The sequence below is a fragment of the Tupaia chinensis genome, unplaced genomic scaffold (genome assembly GCF_000334495.1).
Source record: "Tupaia chinensis unplaced genomic scaffold, TupChi_1.0 Scaffold000076_1, whole genome shotgun sequence".
NCBI classification, from domain to species: Eukaryota; Metazoa; Chordata; class Mammalia; order Scandentia; family Tupaiidae; genus Tupaia; species Tupaia belangeri.
In genome coordinates, this window is record NW_006159536.1 from 1535038 (window position 1) to 1551155 (window position 16118).

The following is a 16118-nucleotide window of genomic DNA, read 5'->3' on the forward strand; positions in this document are numbered from 1 at the left end:
AAAAAAAAAAAAAAAAAAAAAAAGACTACAGCCAGAATTGCTATTGGTCAAGTGAGGCATGTCCTGCTTTCTTGCCTCTTGCCTTTTCAACTGTTCTAACTCTGGAAACACCTGGACGCATAGGTAAAGGTACACGCTGGTGGAAGGAAAGCCAGAGATGCTCTCCTCTCCACTGTGGGTGTCTGATTAGCTCTGAACATTTGAATTGCTAACTATATGATCTTTTAATTAACCTGAAAGTGATCAGAAAAATCATGAGGGTGATAACAACTTCCACTGGCATTGATTTCCACAGATAAACTTAGAAGAGACATTGGGGGAATTCTACTTCTTTCATGGATGCTAAAGGTCACAAGGAATTGTTGCTTTCATTTACCTCAGAAAAGTTGCTAAATCATGTAATTTTTTGGTTTTGTTTTGTTTGTTTTTTAAACTGTCTGAAAGCTCAAAACACAAAGGAAACTAAACGAATTAAATTCCAGAAAGTAAGAAACCCTTCAAAAAAGAAGAGACCCATGGCTATGTTGATTCTCAGCAGAGTGGTGAAAGAAGGAAAATCTGATATACACAGAGGTGAGGAAGACCAGGCAAAGTCTAAAACAAATTTCCAATGGCACATGTGGACTAGCTAGTGGATTTGAAACCCAAGAATGCCCAGCCATAGAAGGATCTACTTCAACTTAGGAACTCCTTCCCACAGTCCTTCACTAAGTGCATGGAGTTAGTCCTGGGAATACTGAGGACAGGGCAGGAGAATTGAGAGAAATCCTCTCTGAACAGGGAAGAATGGGGAGCACCTGAAATGGTAATGAACGAAGAATCTTTAAGAAGCTTATGGAGAGCCAACACACCCTGATGATTAAGATGCTGGATCCCACATGGCTGACTGCACACTTTGATTCTGGGACTTGATAGCTTGAAAAACATCCTGAGAGTGGGTGCGTGCTTGCCCAGAATCAGAGAAGAGAGCGGAGGAGAAAGAATTCTGGCATGGCCATCCACCCAGGGAGTGATTTCTCATTTTTCCCTCTCTCTGTTTCTATCTGTGCCTCTCCAGCAAAAACATGTCCAATGGCAAAAATCCTAATTTTTAAAAAAAGGGGGGGAAAGGGACCAGCAGTTAGCATAATGGCTATGTCGCTGGACTCCCATGTAGTCAGCTAGGGTTCAAGACACAGAACCGAGCACAAGCACCCTATGGCAAAAATCTCTCCCCTGCCAAAAAAAGGGGAAAAATTTTATGGAAAATGTATATTATGAAAAAACTATGTGTTGGCTTCAAAAAATTTTTTTCTCCTTAGGTTTTTGCCATAGGGCTCGAGCACTTGCCAGGGAGGGACAGAAAGAGATAGTGAGAGGGAAACTGATAAATATCCCTCAGGGAAATGACTATGCTGCAATTCCTTTTCCTCCACTGTCATCATGGGGGTTTGGGCATGCACACACACGCGTTCCCAGCATGATTTTCAAGCTGCCATGTTTGGGACTCTAGCCACAGTCAACCACATGGGAGTGCAGCCACCTACTGACCCCTCAAAAAGTTTGCACCAAAATAAACTTGTCCTTTAATTCTGCTTTTCCATAAAGTTTTTGAAGTAGCCTCATATTTGGATCTTTTAAAATATGTAGAAGTAAAACTTATGACCATAAAAACACAAAAGGTAGGAGGACTGGATAGACTTCTTTCTACCATTACAGAATTCTATACAAAATATGTAATAGAATTAGCTTTTGAAGGTAGACTATGCTAAAGTTGCACATTGTAGTATCAAGAACAAATACTAAAGAAAAAGTAAAGCTAAAAAGGCAAGGAAGGAGATAAATTTAAGTAAAAATATCATATTCAATTACACAATGGGAGTAACCCAATAGAAAAGAGAAACAGAAAAAGCTAGCAATATGGTAGACTTAGACTCAACCATACCAATAATTCTATTAATTTTAAATTAACTGAATAGTCCTATTAAAAGACAAGGTTTGACAGGCTGGATTTAAAATTCTAGATCAAATCATGCTGGTTGTAATAACCTAGGATAAATATAAAGCAGATGAGAAGTAAAAATATGCCCTAAGGTAAAACATGCAAACACTAAATATATGGAGGATTTGTGGCAATAGTAACACAGACAACATGGCTTTCAAGATCAAGAATGCTATTAGAGCTAAAAGAAGGACATTACTTGATGATAAAGGGTTAAGTCATCAAGAAGACAGAACAATCTGATAAATGAGGAGGCACCTAAGCAGATGGCATAATGGTTCTGATGCCGAACTCCCACAGCTCCAACTGTGGTTCGAGTCCCAGACCTGGGGGCTTGAAAATCGCCCTGAGTGCATGTGCGTGTGTGCTCAAGGTCCCAGGAGGAGAATGGAGGAGAAGGGATTGTGACAGGGCCATCACCCCCTGGAGGGTGATTTCTCACTTTCTGTCTCTCTGTCTCTCTATCTCTCTTTGGTGAGTGCATGCACCCTACGGCAAAAAACCTCTTTAAAAAAAGAAGAGCGAGAGAGTTTCAAAATACATAGACTAAACTTAAGAAAATGAAAAAAGGAAAGAAAATTCCACAAGTATAGACATTTTCACAATTCCTCTCAGTAATTGATAAAACAAATAGACAAAATAAGAAAGGGTTTAAAAGATGTGAAAACCACTGTAGTCCTTTTACTAATTAACATTTTAGAAAAATGCCCAGTAACTACACCATCCAAAAAGATACATCATTTTCAAATGCACAGGAAGCTTTCACCAAGGTGGATGTACAGAGTACATTCTCTGCACATAATAATACTAAATTAGAAATTGATCACAATAAGACATCTAGGAAGTCTTCAAATATTTGGAAAGTTAGCTACATACATATGAATAATCCTTAGATCAAAGAAAATATCACAAGGGAAATTAGAAAATATTGTGAGGTAAATGGTAATGAAAATACAATATCAAAATTTGTGAGCTACATTAAAGCAATCTTTGGGGAGAATTTATTACCTGAAATGCTTATATTAGAAAATAAGAATGGTACAATTAAATCAATAATCTCAGTTGCTTCTTAAGAACCTGGAACAAGAAAAGAAAATTATAAGCCAAAGTAAGTACAAGAAAGGAAATAATATATATTAGAGCAGATATTAATGAAACAAAACAAAGACAAAAATAGAGGACATCAAGAATGTCAAAAGTTGATCTTCAAATGTAATAAAACTGATACACTTCTAGCAAGACTGATCAAAAGGGCAGATAGATAATACAATATGAATAAAAGGGGCAGTTTCACTACAGATCTACAGATATTCAAAAGATAGTAAGATAGATTACAAGCAACTTAGGCCAGTTGTCAGAAACTGTGAAGGTTTTACTCTGCAATTTTTAAAATAGTCTACAACAGTCATGAATGCTAGCAGAAGACAAGACACTCCCGGTTAAGAAACTAAGGACTTTATTACTCTCAACACAGCAAACCTCATGAGTTTTATGTTTAAGTTAATTCCCCTTAACCCTCAAGTTCCATGGGGACCAAGAGCAGTTCAAGGGGTGTTCTATACACAGTGGTTTCCATCAGAGCTGAGAAATCCTTAGAACAGAAACTCCAGTCTTAAAGAGCTGTAATCAAATCTGCCTGACCTTTGTGCCAGAGGGAGACATGATCTTTACTGTACTGTACAGCAAACAAACCTGCTCTCTACTTCAGATAGGGAAACTATCTCTGTCTTCCAAGAATACTCACCACACAAATGTTTTTAAAAGATAGTTTGAAACAAAAGCTCTAGTATTCCTGCTCACAAGGTATGTAGAAAAGTGACAGATAGTGAAAATTGTCTCCCAACACCAGTTAGGTAAATTACACAAGTTCTTTGAAAGATACAACTTACAAAATCTGACACAAAAGACATAGAAAATTAAATAATTATATATCTAGTAAATAAATTTGCAATTGAAACATTTCACAAAGAAATTTCAGGTTTTATCAGTTTATTCTACTAAAATTTTAAAGAAAAGTCTTTCAGAGAATATTTAACAAGAAAACGTTTAATGTTACAGACCAATATCTCACGTGAACTCAGATTTAATTAGACTTAACAAAATATTTAAAAATTGAACCCAGCAATAAATAAAAAGCATGACCAAGTGGTCATACTTTTATCCCAAGAACATAAAGTTTATTATTTGAAAGCTAGTCAGTGACTGATAGTAACAGAATAGTAACAGAATAAAAAGTATGATTTGTTTATTAAGTAAAAAAATGGACGCATTTTAATAAAGTACGTGTCAGGTATTGGGGAAAACACACACAAGTTTGTCAAGGATAAATTTAGTCTTCTTTGGTGAGACAAATAGAAGTTTCTTCACACAATTATTGTATCTTCAAGGTTATCACATACCTGTCAAATTCAATGTTGTAAAAATCAGGGATTGGTTTTTCCTAAAGAGTTAGCAACTTAATTGAATGGGTTCAAGCCTTCATTTATTTTGAAGACTAGTGTTAAACAGTGTTCCTTTATTGTTTTTTCTTTGTTTTGTTTTGATTCATCTCAAGATGCAAAGTGTTTGCTTTGTTTTTGTTTTGTACTGGGATGCATGATACACTAGTCATTTGACAATAAGGCAGAGATCACTTTTGCTTTCTCAAAATCAAACACCTCATTTCCAGGCCATAGACTCTTTGGAAGAATATCAAGATTATTTTTTGTTGTTGTTACTGTTATACCACGTTATTAGTCTTGATACAGTTCTCCCTACTGTTGCTAAGATAGGCGATTGGGAAGAAATATGATGACTCCTATCTTAAATGTAGTAGTCTTCTTACAGGTTTCCTTTTGTGATTTTCTACTAGGACTGTAAATCGTATATTTCTCAAAGGGCATTTGGAAAGGTGTAGCAGCATTTTTTGGTTGTCATAGTGACTGAGTAGCACTACTAGTACTTCTTACTTGGAGATCAGAGATACTACTTATCTGTAATGTATGCGATCGATCTGCATAATGAAAGATTGTCTCAAATGAGGTGCCAGCAATACCCTGTCTTAATCCATTAGGGCTGCTATAAGAAAATACCATAGACTGGGTGGCATAGACAATGGTAATTTATTTTCTCGAAGGAGGCTAGAAAGTCCAAGACCAAGGTTCTGACAGATCTGTTTCTAATGAGGGCTCTCTTCCTGTCTTGCAAGATGCAACCTTCTTATTACATCCTTATGTGGTGGAGAGAGAGAGAGAGAGAGAGAGAGAGAGAGCGCAAGAACTCTGGTGTTTCTTCTTATAAAGATATCAATCCTATTAGATTAGTGCCCCACCATTATGACCTCATTTAACCTTAATTACTTTCTTATTCCAAATACAGTCATATTAGGAATTAGAGCTTCAACCTCCATCATCCTCATTCCCAAAACAAAGACTTGTCAAAAGAGGAAAACTACAGACCAATATCTCTGATGAATATGCAAAAATTCCCAACAAGATACTTGCAAATCATATCCAACAATATATAAAAAAGATTATTCATCATGATCAGGTAAGCTTTATTCCAGAGATGCAAAAGTGGTTCAATATACACAAAGCCATAAATGTAATATACCATATTAGCAGAAAGAAAGATAAAAACTATCTGATCATTTCAACTGATGGAGAGAAAGCATTTCATGAAATACAATATCCCTTCATGCTTAAGACTCTGCATAGAACGGTCACTTATCAACACAATAAAAGCCATATTTGAAAAGCCTATAGCTAACATAGTACTAGAGGAGGCTGTCCACTTTCTATGTTCCTTTTCAATATAGTGCTGGAAGTCCTACCCAATGCAATCAAAAAAGAGAATAATATAAAAGGCATTCAAATAGGGAAAAAAGAGTTGAAAATATCTTTATTTGCAGATGGTATGATAGTATACATAGAAGATCCAAAGGTATCCATAAAAAACTTCTCAAAGCAATAAATGAATACAGTAAAGTGGCAGGATACAAAATCAACATTGAAAAATCTATAGCATTTCTATATATGAATAACAAACTGATGAAGATAGAACTGAGAAAGGAATCCCTTTAACCATAGCCACAAAATGTGTAAGATACCTAGAGATAAACCTTACCAAGGAAGTCAAAGACCTTTACAAGGAAAGAAAATCTTTAAAAAGAAATTGAAAAATACACAAAAAAAGTGGAAGGACATCCAATGTTCTTGGATTGAAAGAATTAATATAATAAAAATGGCAATTCTACTCAAATTAATCTACATTTTTAATGCAATTCCAATCAAATTTCCAGAGACATTCTTCACATATCTGGAAAACACAATTATAGAAATTGTCTGAAATCATAAAAGACCCTGTATTGCCAAAGCAGTCTTATGCAAGAAGAGTGGAGTGGGTGACATCTCACTCCCTGACCCCAAAATACACTGTAAAGCTGTGAGAGTTAAAACAGCATGGTATTGGCACAGAAACAGACAGGTGGACCAATGTAACAGAATAGAGACCCCAGAAATAAACCCTAAAACATACAGCCACCTGATTTTTGACAAAGGATACCAGTGAATCAAGTAGGAAAAGGAAAATTTGTCTAGAAAATAGTGCTGGAATGACTGGGTATTCACCTGCAGAAAGATGAAACAGGATTCCCATCTTTCACTATTAGCATAAATCAACTCGAAATGGATCAAGATCTAAACCTAAGACCTCAAACTTTAAAACTATTGGTGAGAAACACTGGGGAAACTCTGGGAGACATTAGGGTAGGCAAATACTTCTTAAGACCCCCAAAGCACAAGTAATAATCCTCAAAATAGACAAGTGAAATTACATCAGATGAAGAAGTTTCGGGAACCAGCAGTTAGCATAATGGCTATGTCGCTGAACTCCCATGTAGTCGACCGCAGTTCACGTCCCGGACCCGGTGGCTTAAAACTCATGCCGGGCGCGTGTGCGTACGTGCCCAAGATCCCGAGAGGAGAATAAAGGAGAAGGGATTGCGGCGTGACCATCCCCCCGGGGGGTGATTTCTCGCCTTCTGTCTCTATGTCTCTCTCTGTCTGTCTGGTGAGCACACACGCCCTGTAGCGAAAAACCTCTCCAAAAAAAAAAGAAGTTTCTATACAGCCATGAACACAATAATTAGTGTGAGTTGGCAACCCTCAGAGTGGGAGAATCTTTTTTTTAACCTATGCCTCAGATAAGGGACTAAAAATCAATAGACAGGGAACTCAAATGGCTTACCTGGGGGTGTGGGGGGAGGGAGACTAACCCAATTAAAAGATGAAAAAATGAGTTGAACAAAAAACTCTCTAAGGAAGATATACTAACAGTCAAAAAGCATATGAAGAAATGTTCAACATTCCTCATCATAAGGGAGATGCAGATTAAAACCACAATTAGAGGGACCAGCAGTTAGCGTAACGGCTATGTCACTGGACTCCCATGTAGTTGACTGTGGTTCAAGTCCTGAACCTGGTGGTTTAAACTCACACCAGGTGCCCAAGATCCCGAGAGAAGAATGGAGGAGAAGGGATTGCCACGTGGCCATCCCCCCGGGGGGTGGTGATTTCTCACTTTCTGTCTCTCTGTCTCTCTCTGTCTGTCTGGTGAGCACACGTGCCTTATAGCAAAAACCTCTCAAAGAAAAAAAAAAAGTAAATATTTACCAACTACTTTATAATAATTATGGATTATAGTAGGGGACAATTATGTCTCATTCCTTATTTTTTTCCTTCTGTATTTTTTATTATAAAATAAATATTCTCTTATTCATGGTTGGTCCTTTCTTAGACAAGGCATATCATGTTCCTCAGAAGTTCATATCACCAAAGCTCCAATAATGATGATAAAAACATCTTTCAGAACAAATTTTGACCTTCTCAAAATCCACAATGATAATTTTTATGGAAGGATGAAATATTTTTGAGATTTTTGCTATATGGTGTGCGTGTTTGCCAGAGTGACAGAGAGAGACAGAAAGTGAAAAACACTCTCCAGAGGTGATGGCCTTCAGCAATCCCTTCTTCTGGATTTTGGGCACACATATACATGTGCCTGTTTGAGTTTTAAGTCACTGCGTCTGGGACTTGAACCACGGTCAGCCTTGTTGGAGTTCATGCCTTAATCATTATGCCACCTGCCAGCCCCAAGGTTGAAATTTTTAATCACATATATGTGAAACAAAAAAGTTAAATTTATTTCTTCCTAAGCAATGGAGAGTTAATCTGATGAATTTCAGTCTCTCTAAAGAAAGCAACTTGATATCATAAAGGGCTTTAGAAACTATGGAGTTGAGGGCTTGGTGGACTTTCTGAAGCATATTTAAAGATTGTCTGACTTTCAGAAGCAGGTCCTAGAAAGATGTTGCTGATTGGCTGAACTTCAGGAGTATGGGAGCATCACTAATTCATGAGGATGGCTTTAATACTTGTTCTGTGGTTCCTTGTTGATTACTTTGGATTAGAGCCAAAGATCAGTCTTAATTCCCATTTTCAAATTAGAAGGCAAGACTCTTCCAATCAGAGAAGACATCAGAATCACCGGGAATGCCTGTTAACCTACAGACAGCTGAGCATCACCATGCATTATTATTCAGGAGGACTGTGCTTATCCAGGAATGTGTATTTCTAATAAGTTCCAGTAGTGCTGCTGCTGATGGTAATCACACTTGAAGAACCTCTGAGTTAGAGAATGGAAATGTTGCAAGAGTAAACAGTAATAAGAATTGCACAAATTTTAAGAACTGTTTGACAGAATTAACTTCAAGATGCACTGGCTAGAAGTGGATAGAGATATGTTTAAAGCCATGGGCAAGGACAAAGGCAAACCCTGGGAGCTCTCTCAGGGGGTCATGGATGGCAGAGCTTAAAGACTATTAGCTTAGAATATCTGTCAGAAAGTCAGCCAGAAAGTCATAAGAAGTTTTGTTCCCCTACTTCTGAATAATGCATGAATGTCTTTCATTTCCAAATTACCAGCTACATTAAAAAGTCACTTTAATTTTTCTTTCCTTTTGATAAACATAAAAATGTAAACAAGGAGGCAGCAGGTGGCATGATGGCCAAGGCTCCGTACTTCCACAAGGTCGACCACGGTCCAAGTCTCAAATCTGATGTTTTGAAACTATTTGTGTGTGTGTGTGTGTGTGTGCCCAAATTCCCAGGAGAAGAGTATCCAAATTCCCGTACTTCCACAAGGTCGACCACGGTCCAAGTCTCAAATCTGATGTTTTGAAACTATTTGTGTGTGTGTTTGTGCCCAAATTCCCAGGACATGAGTGTCCAAATTCCCAAGAGAAGAGTGGGGGAAAAGAGATTATCCCAGGCCCACCTCCCTGGGGTGTGATTTCTTAGTTTCCCCCTCTCTGGCTCCCTCTGGTGAATGCATGTGCCCTGTGGGGGTGGGGGGGGGAGTAAATGAAACAAAATTTACAGAATTTTACTATCCCTTTTCATTTTAATTTGGTGTACAGATTTTAACACTGCTAATTTGCACATCCATTCAAGGTGGTACATACTTAAACATCTGAGCAGACAATTTAATGCCTTATGAAAGGGAAGATCCCCAGGGAGAATGTTCATCACAGTTTCTAACATGTGAAAGATGTATGTTGAAAATCAAGGTCCATGCTCAAATGTGCAATATATTTTTTTTGTCTTAAATCCTTTCCAGCACAAGAAATATGGTTTCAACTAGATGGAAGATTTTTCTCCTCTTAGGAAATGTGATAGTTGCCAACTAATGATGGAGTTTCCAGAATTCTTCTCCCAATGCTTAACAGACGAATTTATTGGATGGAAAAGTTAAGAGCAAATCTGAGCTTCTCTGGAAGCATGCCCAAGCTCAGCAACAGTGATATCAGTAAGTGTCACATGGAGGCATGCATAAAAGATGGGAAAAGAGTGGAGTAAACACAAAACTACTAAAAAGGCAGCAAAGTCAAGCATATCTAACCTTGATGGAGCATGGGAGTCAGGATGTGAAACTTACCAATCCATCAGCATTGCCTGGTGGCTTGTCAGGGTAACCATAAGGAATGAGGGTGTCCTCACTGGAGTAATGAATGATCAAGAGCACCGTGTGTTGGTCTTTCAGTTCTCTACAAAGGTTATGACATCTCTCCCCTCCGCAATGTAAGTCTTTCCTACAGAGGATTATAGACTACCCATTTTTGGAAGCACCAGTAGCTTCAAGAGAAGTTCCCAGAAAGTCAAAAACTATATATATATATATATCTTCATTTTGAAATGATAGAATGTTTCTTAATGATGAGAGAATGCAAAGAATTGGGCACAGAAATTCATTCTCCCTATTTTTAATTCCAAGCAGCTGACAGTTGATGGCTCCTCCAAAGTAAGTTCTCTATGCTTATTTCTGCCTGTCTAATAGAGTGAATCATTTGCCAAGTGTGCAAATTTTCAGCCAGAATAGCATTCATTTTAACATTTTCCTACTTTCATTTTTTTCATAGAAACTGAACAAGCATTCTATAGGTGGGATGTATTGTTTTAAGTTTGTCTATCGAGTCCCATGGGCAACTTCAAAAGGCCAATAATGGCACAGATTTTCTGTGCACATGCAACTTGTGTACATTCTTTTACCGAATGATATGCTAGACTCCTCTGGCTTCATTGATTTAACAAACATGGCTGTGCACTTACCCTGTGCTGGGTATTGTTCTTTTTACTTAGCTTCCTAAGTGGGTCAATTTTGTGGTCATCTCTAAGTGTGGTCTCATGATTTGCTACTGGCTTCTTAAATCTGATGTTACACAGTTTCATTCCTTTGTTTCAAAACAAATAGGGGCTTTGTTCTTTGTGGCAATGTAAAGAATCTTGGACATGGTCATTTACTCTTTTCTGCTATTTAACCCAAGAATATCAATGCTTTCCAAGAAATAGATTTTGGTTAGGGAGGATGAAAAGCCCAGGATCTAAAAGATGGGGAGAAAAGCAGTTAGCATGAATCATGGGAATGCTAAACCCTCCCTTTACTTCTCCCCCATTCCAAGCCTCAGACCAAGTACTCTTGTTTCTTGTGCATTTCCAAATGTCTAACTTTGCCTCTCAAAGTCTGGTCCTCAGCAAATGCTATTGAAATTTCCTGGGAGTAGCTACACAGGAAACAAAATAAAATAGGCAAAAACAAGCAAACAAACAAACAAAAAACTTGATCTTATGGAACTAAAGAGTATAGGTTACTAGACGCTGGAAATGGTAGTGGGAAGGAGGGGACTGGGAGGAATTAATCGGGGATACAAATTATAGCTAGACAGGAAGAATCAATTCTAGCGTTCAGTAACACTATAGGATGACTGTATATAACAACTATTTATCATATAATTGAAAATATCTAGAAGAGAGGACTTTGGATGTTCCCAACAGAAAGAAATGTTGAATACATACATGATAAATATCCTAATTGCCCCAATCTGATCATTACATATTGTACACATGTATCAAAAAATCACCCATAAATATCATAATTCATAATAAATATGTATGATTATTATTTGTCAATTGAAATAATAACAATTTTTTTTTTTGGAGAGATTTTTCACTGTAGGGCGCGTGCGCTCGCCAGACAGACAGAGAGAGACATAGAGACAGAAAGCGAGAAATCACCCCCCAGGGGGGATGGTCACGCCGCAATCCCTTCTCCTCCATTCTCCTCTCGGGATCTTGGGCACGCACGCACACACGCCCGGCGTGAGTTTTAAGCCACCGGGTCCAGGACACGAACCGCGGTCGACTACGTGGGAGTCCAGCGACATAGCCATTACGCTAACTGCTGGTTCCCGAAATAATAACAATTTTTAAAACAAAAAATATATAACAGGCAAGTCAGAAAACTATGTGCATTAACTGTCACCACCCCATAAAGCCCAGCACCCTATTGGTGCCTTTGAATGCCTACTACACGCAGTCACTGTGCTAGGTTCAGTAGAGTAAAACACTCACATTCCTTGCTCAAAGTTTACATTTCAGGGGTGGAAACGGGTATGGAAATTAGTCATTTTAGTCTTTTGTAATGAGTGCAATGGAAAAAATGAGAATATATCAGTATGGCATATAGTTGGACAACTAACATAGTTGGAAAGGACTGTGAGGAAACACAGCAGAAATGCACCAGAAGAAAAGGGTTTAAGGTTGGCAATGGGAGTGCCATTTGAGGCAGAGGCAACAATATATACAAAGTTTTGGAGTGACACTAGAACATGCTTTATCCCATTTTGAATGTGACTACCATATGCACAAAGAGATGGTTAGAACTTCATGATAGCAAAGGACCCACATTGCAAAAACTCTGCCTAACTTACAACTTTATATACATAGGAAGGCTGGTATCTTTTGCTGTCTAATCCATACTACTTTCTAGTCTACTTGTGCATCTGAAAGGTCTTAATTCTTCTAACGGAAGCTAAACATATTTCCAGGAGAACTACTACAGAAATCTAGCTGAGTGCTACCAGCCTGCCCCCAACCATGGACTGTACCTCCCTCCTATATTTTTTCTCTTTTGCGGCAATGTGTATCTTCCATAAAGATGAAGTCAAATCTTATTAGGTAAGAGCAGAGTGTATAAAACAAAATGTCTCTCAGTATCAGTAATAATCCAGTTAGGAGAGCAATCTGACCAGTTACTTTAAAAGAGGAAATTTAGTATTAATAACTGATGCAACCTCCATGGTAGGTAGAATATCAAACTGCAGTGCTCGAAGCCATGTGGCTGACCACAGATTTGGATTCCTGACCTGGTCCACCTGAAATACACTGGGCTTTCACGTGTATGCCAAAGATCCTGGTGGAGAGGAGGGCTTAGGGAGAGGGATCATAGCATGAGGAAACACTGTTGAGGGTAGGTGCTTCTCTCTCTCCATCTCTCTGTTTTGTATGTGCACACACATTATCATTGATAAAATAAACTTTAAAAAAAAAACCTAGCAATTGTTAATTATAAAAATTATTAACTGAAAACAGAATATGACAGTAACATGAAGTGACAACTTCAGAAAGCAGTTATCACTTCTAAAAATAAATAGAATGAACAAAGGGAAGAGGCTGGAATTATTAAAATTTAGATGCTTAGAGAAGGGGCTCTTCTGAGGAGGGGCGCCCCTGAGGTAACACTGTGAGAGTTGTAAAAACGGCAAACTGGATCCAACTGCCTCCACTGGGATGAACTGCTGTTGTGAGATAAAAATCTTTGCTAGGTAGCACTCACAGGAATAGCAAGCAGGAAAGAAGCCCACAAGAAACAAACAGGAAGGAGAAGGTCTATTCTTTCCACTTCAGCCTTGTACTCCTCTAGCACCCGCTATGGGTAGTGTAGGAATGAGTTAGAAAGTCTGCAGAGTCTCATCTCCAGCATCAGAAAGTGCCAGTTAGACAAGAGATGGGTGTGCATGTCAGATGAGGTGTGTGTGGAGGAGTGAGGCCTAAGGAAGGACATTTGGAGAAGGGATACGGAGGGAGAACATTGACGGGATGGGGAGGTGTGGTGTTATCGGTTGAAGATATTTGGATCAACGGGACTGGGGAGAAATGTCCACATATTGAAATGCTCACATTGTAAGCTAAACAATGTGACTGAACGTATATAAAAAAATAAATTAATTTTAAAAAAGAAAGAGCCAGATAAAAAGGTGGGTGTAGAGTCAAGAGATAATGGCTCACACTATTCTGTTCCTCGAAAAAAGAATGTTTTAATAAAAATGGACCATAACTTCTGGATTTCAAATCAGCTTCAGTGTCCAAAAACACAGGGAAAATAGTAAAGCACAACAGATTTTATAAGAGCTACCCTTCTACCAGGTGTAATAAATGATGACATGGCCCACTTTCTCAGAGAGGGTGAATGCGGAAGATTTAATGACAGGTTCCAGTTGTTTTCTCTCTTATAGTAAAATCATGCAGCTATTCTCTTGCCTGGCTTGAATGATGAACTAAATGCACTTTTTTAGCATTTAATTTTATACTCTGGACATGTGATTGCTTTAATCAATGAGATGTCAGAGAATATGACGAAGACAGAAACGAACTTGCACAATTGAACTTTTGTGCCTCGGTGATCTACCATGAGAATAACATGCCCCAGTGTAACTGTTGCCCTTAATGAGCTACATGCATCATACCACATCCCACTGATCTAAGGAAGAGAGATGCATGGAACAAATGCGAACTCAACCTGAATCCGGTCTAACCTAGCCGAGTAACAGTCAATGTCCAGATGCACAGTAACAGTCAGTGCATGAGTGCACAAGGAATATCTGTCAGGTTAAGTCTTTGCATTTTGGAGCTTGCTACACAGAACTATCATTGCAATAGCTGACTAAAACATTTTCTACAATTTTACTGACTTATCAGTAGATGTAACTGGGAAGCAGAAAACACGCTTGTTATTTAATAAGGAGAAATTCAATGGAGAGAAATGATCACACGAGTGATAGAAAAGGCTAAGAAGCCAACCAGAGGACACTGAGACCACCCAGAGATTGACAATAGTAAGAAATTGCTTCTACCCAAAGTGGAGGGGAAAAGTGATAAAATAGAATCACCGAGCAGAAACGAAAACTGAACAAAAAAACACAAAAATGAACAGCCTCTACCAGAGATTCCACCTGAAGCACAGAGGAAACGAAAAATACTCTGGTTTCTCCCTTCTCTCTTCATTCCAACCCTCCAATTTCACATCTGTGTCTCTCATTGACTAAAACAGCCAGAAATTAGTTGATATGGAAAATTAAGAAATGTGGCTTGCTGGAGACCACAGATCATACAGAGCTAAATAGAAGGATAAGGAATGGATCTATGGAAAACTCTAATTAATATATTATTATATTATATAATATATTGTTTTTAATGATATATCATTATGTTATAGTATACTGCCTGAATATTTTAATGTATTAATGATATTATTTGTATTTATGTTGTATTATTATATTACTGCTCAAACACAAGAAAGTCAAACAAACAGACCCCCGCCAAAAATTTCTAGACTATGCCCAGTATGTTCATATGTGTTAATCATTATCACTTTAGTGGCCTAGGAAGTTAGGAATCAGGACCAAATAGTCCCTTTTCAGCTACAGCTTTGCTTCTGAGGGTACCATCACTGCACTGCCATGTTCCTGGAACTGGAACTCCTTCCTCCAAGCCTTCTATTGGTGACATGAGAACTTGGAGCTGGTATGGTGTAGTGCCACTTCTCCTTAGATGAGGGATCCAGGCCCAGCCACAATGGCTCAGGTGGTAGGGGACCACTGGAGCAATATGAGAAGGCCTAGGGTTTAGATCCTGAATGTGCAAGGTGCACTTGCAATCCTAGCTGGCTAAAACCCTGGGAAATGGCAGTGGTGGATTGCAGCATGGTGGGAAGCTGCGGAGGATACCTCTTTTTTCGCTTTGCCTCTCTCTGATGAAATAAGTAAACTTAAAAAATATACATCAGGGAGCCACAATAATGAATTTTCAGAAGTAAAAAAAGCATATTATTTTTATTTTATTTTAAAGTTTATTTTATTCATGATAGAGATCATGTACATGCAAGAGAGAGAAGCACCCTAGACAGAGCCCTATCATCCCGTGATCCTCTTCCTTCCCAAATCCTTTTTCCTCAGCTCTTCAACTCATCAGGATCTTGGGCACTAGTGGACACACCTGGTGTGTTTTCAAGCCAACCCTGGGATCCAACTATGGAAAGCCATGAGGCTTCCGGCACTGCAGTTTACATCAACTGCACCACCAGGTTGGACCTACTTTTGTTTCAAACTTATGCAAGACGAGGTCCCAGAGCTAGGTTGGATGAGTGCCAAAGCAATACAGAATAATGAAAAAGCTTTGCTCATTCCCATGTAGGTGTTTTCTCCCAGAGCATGCAAATTATGCTAAAAGAGACTGCAGTCAAAGGAGCCCTCATACCAGCCGCCAGACCATTAATGAAACCATGACTCACCTTCAATGCTGAGGCTTCATCATGTCTCACGTTATCTTCTCTTATGGTTGGCTCTCTTAGAGGAGTCTAATGGCTTTCTAGGATATGGCCTCAGGTAGATCCCTGATCTAACTCAACGCATTTACATATGAGTGAGCCACCAAAATTCAAACTTAGGGTAGGGGCTAAGTATTTTCCCAGGAGGCTGTTGAACCCA

At 38.5% G+C, this 16118-nt stretch overlaps 1 protein-coding gene across 1 annotated transcript in view; it reads right to left on the reverse strand.

Moving 5' to 3' along the window:
• The window catches only part of CPO (carboxypeptidase O), a 94845-nt gene that overhangs the window by 64397 nt on the left and 14330 nt on the right, over window positions 1-16118 (reverse strand). The gene's annotated exons all lie outside the window — the stretch shown is intronic.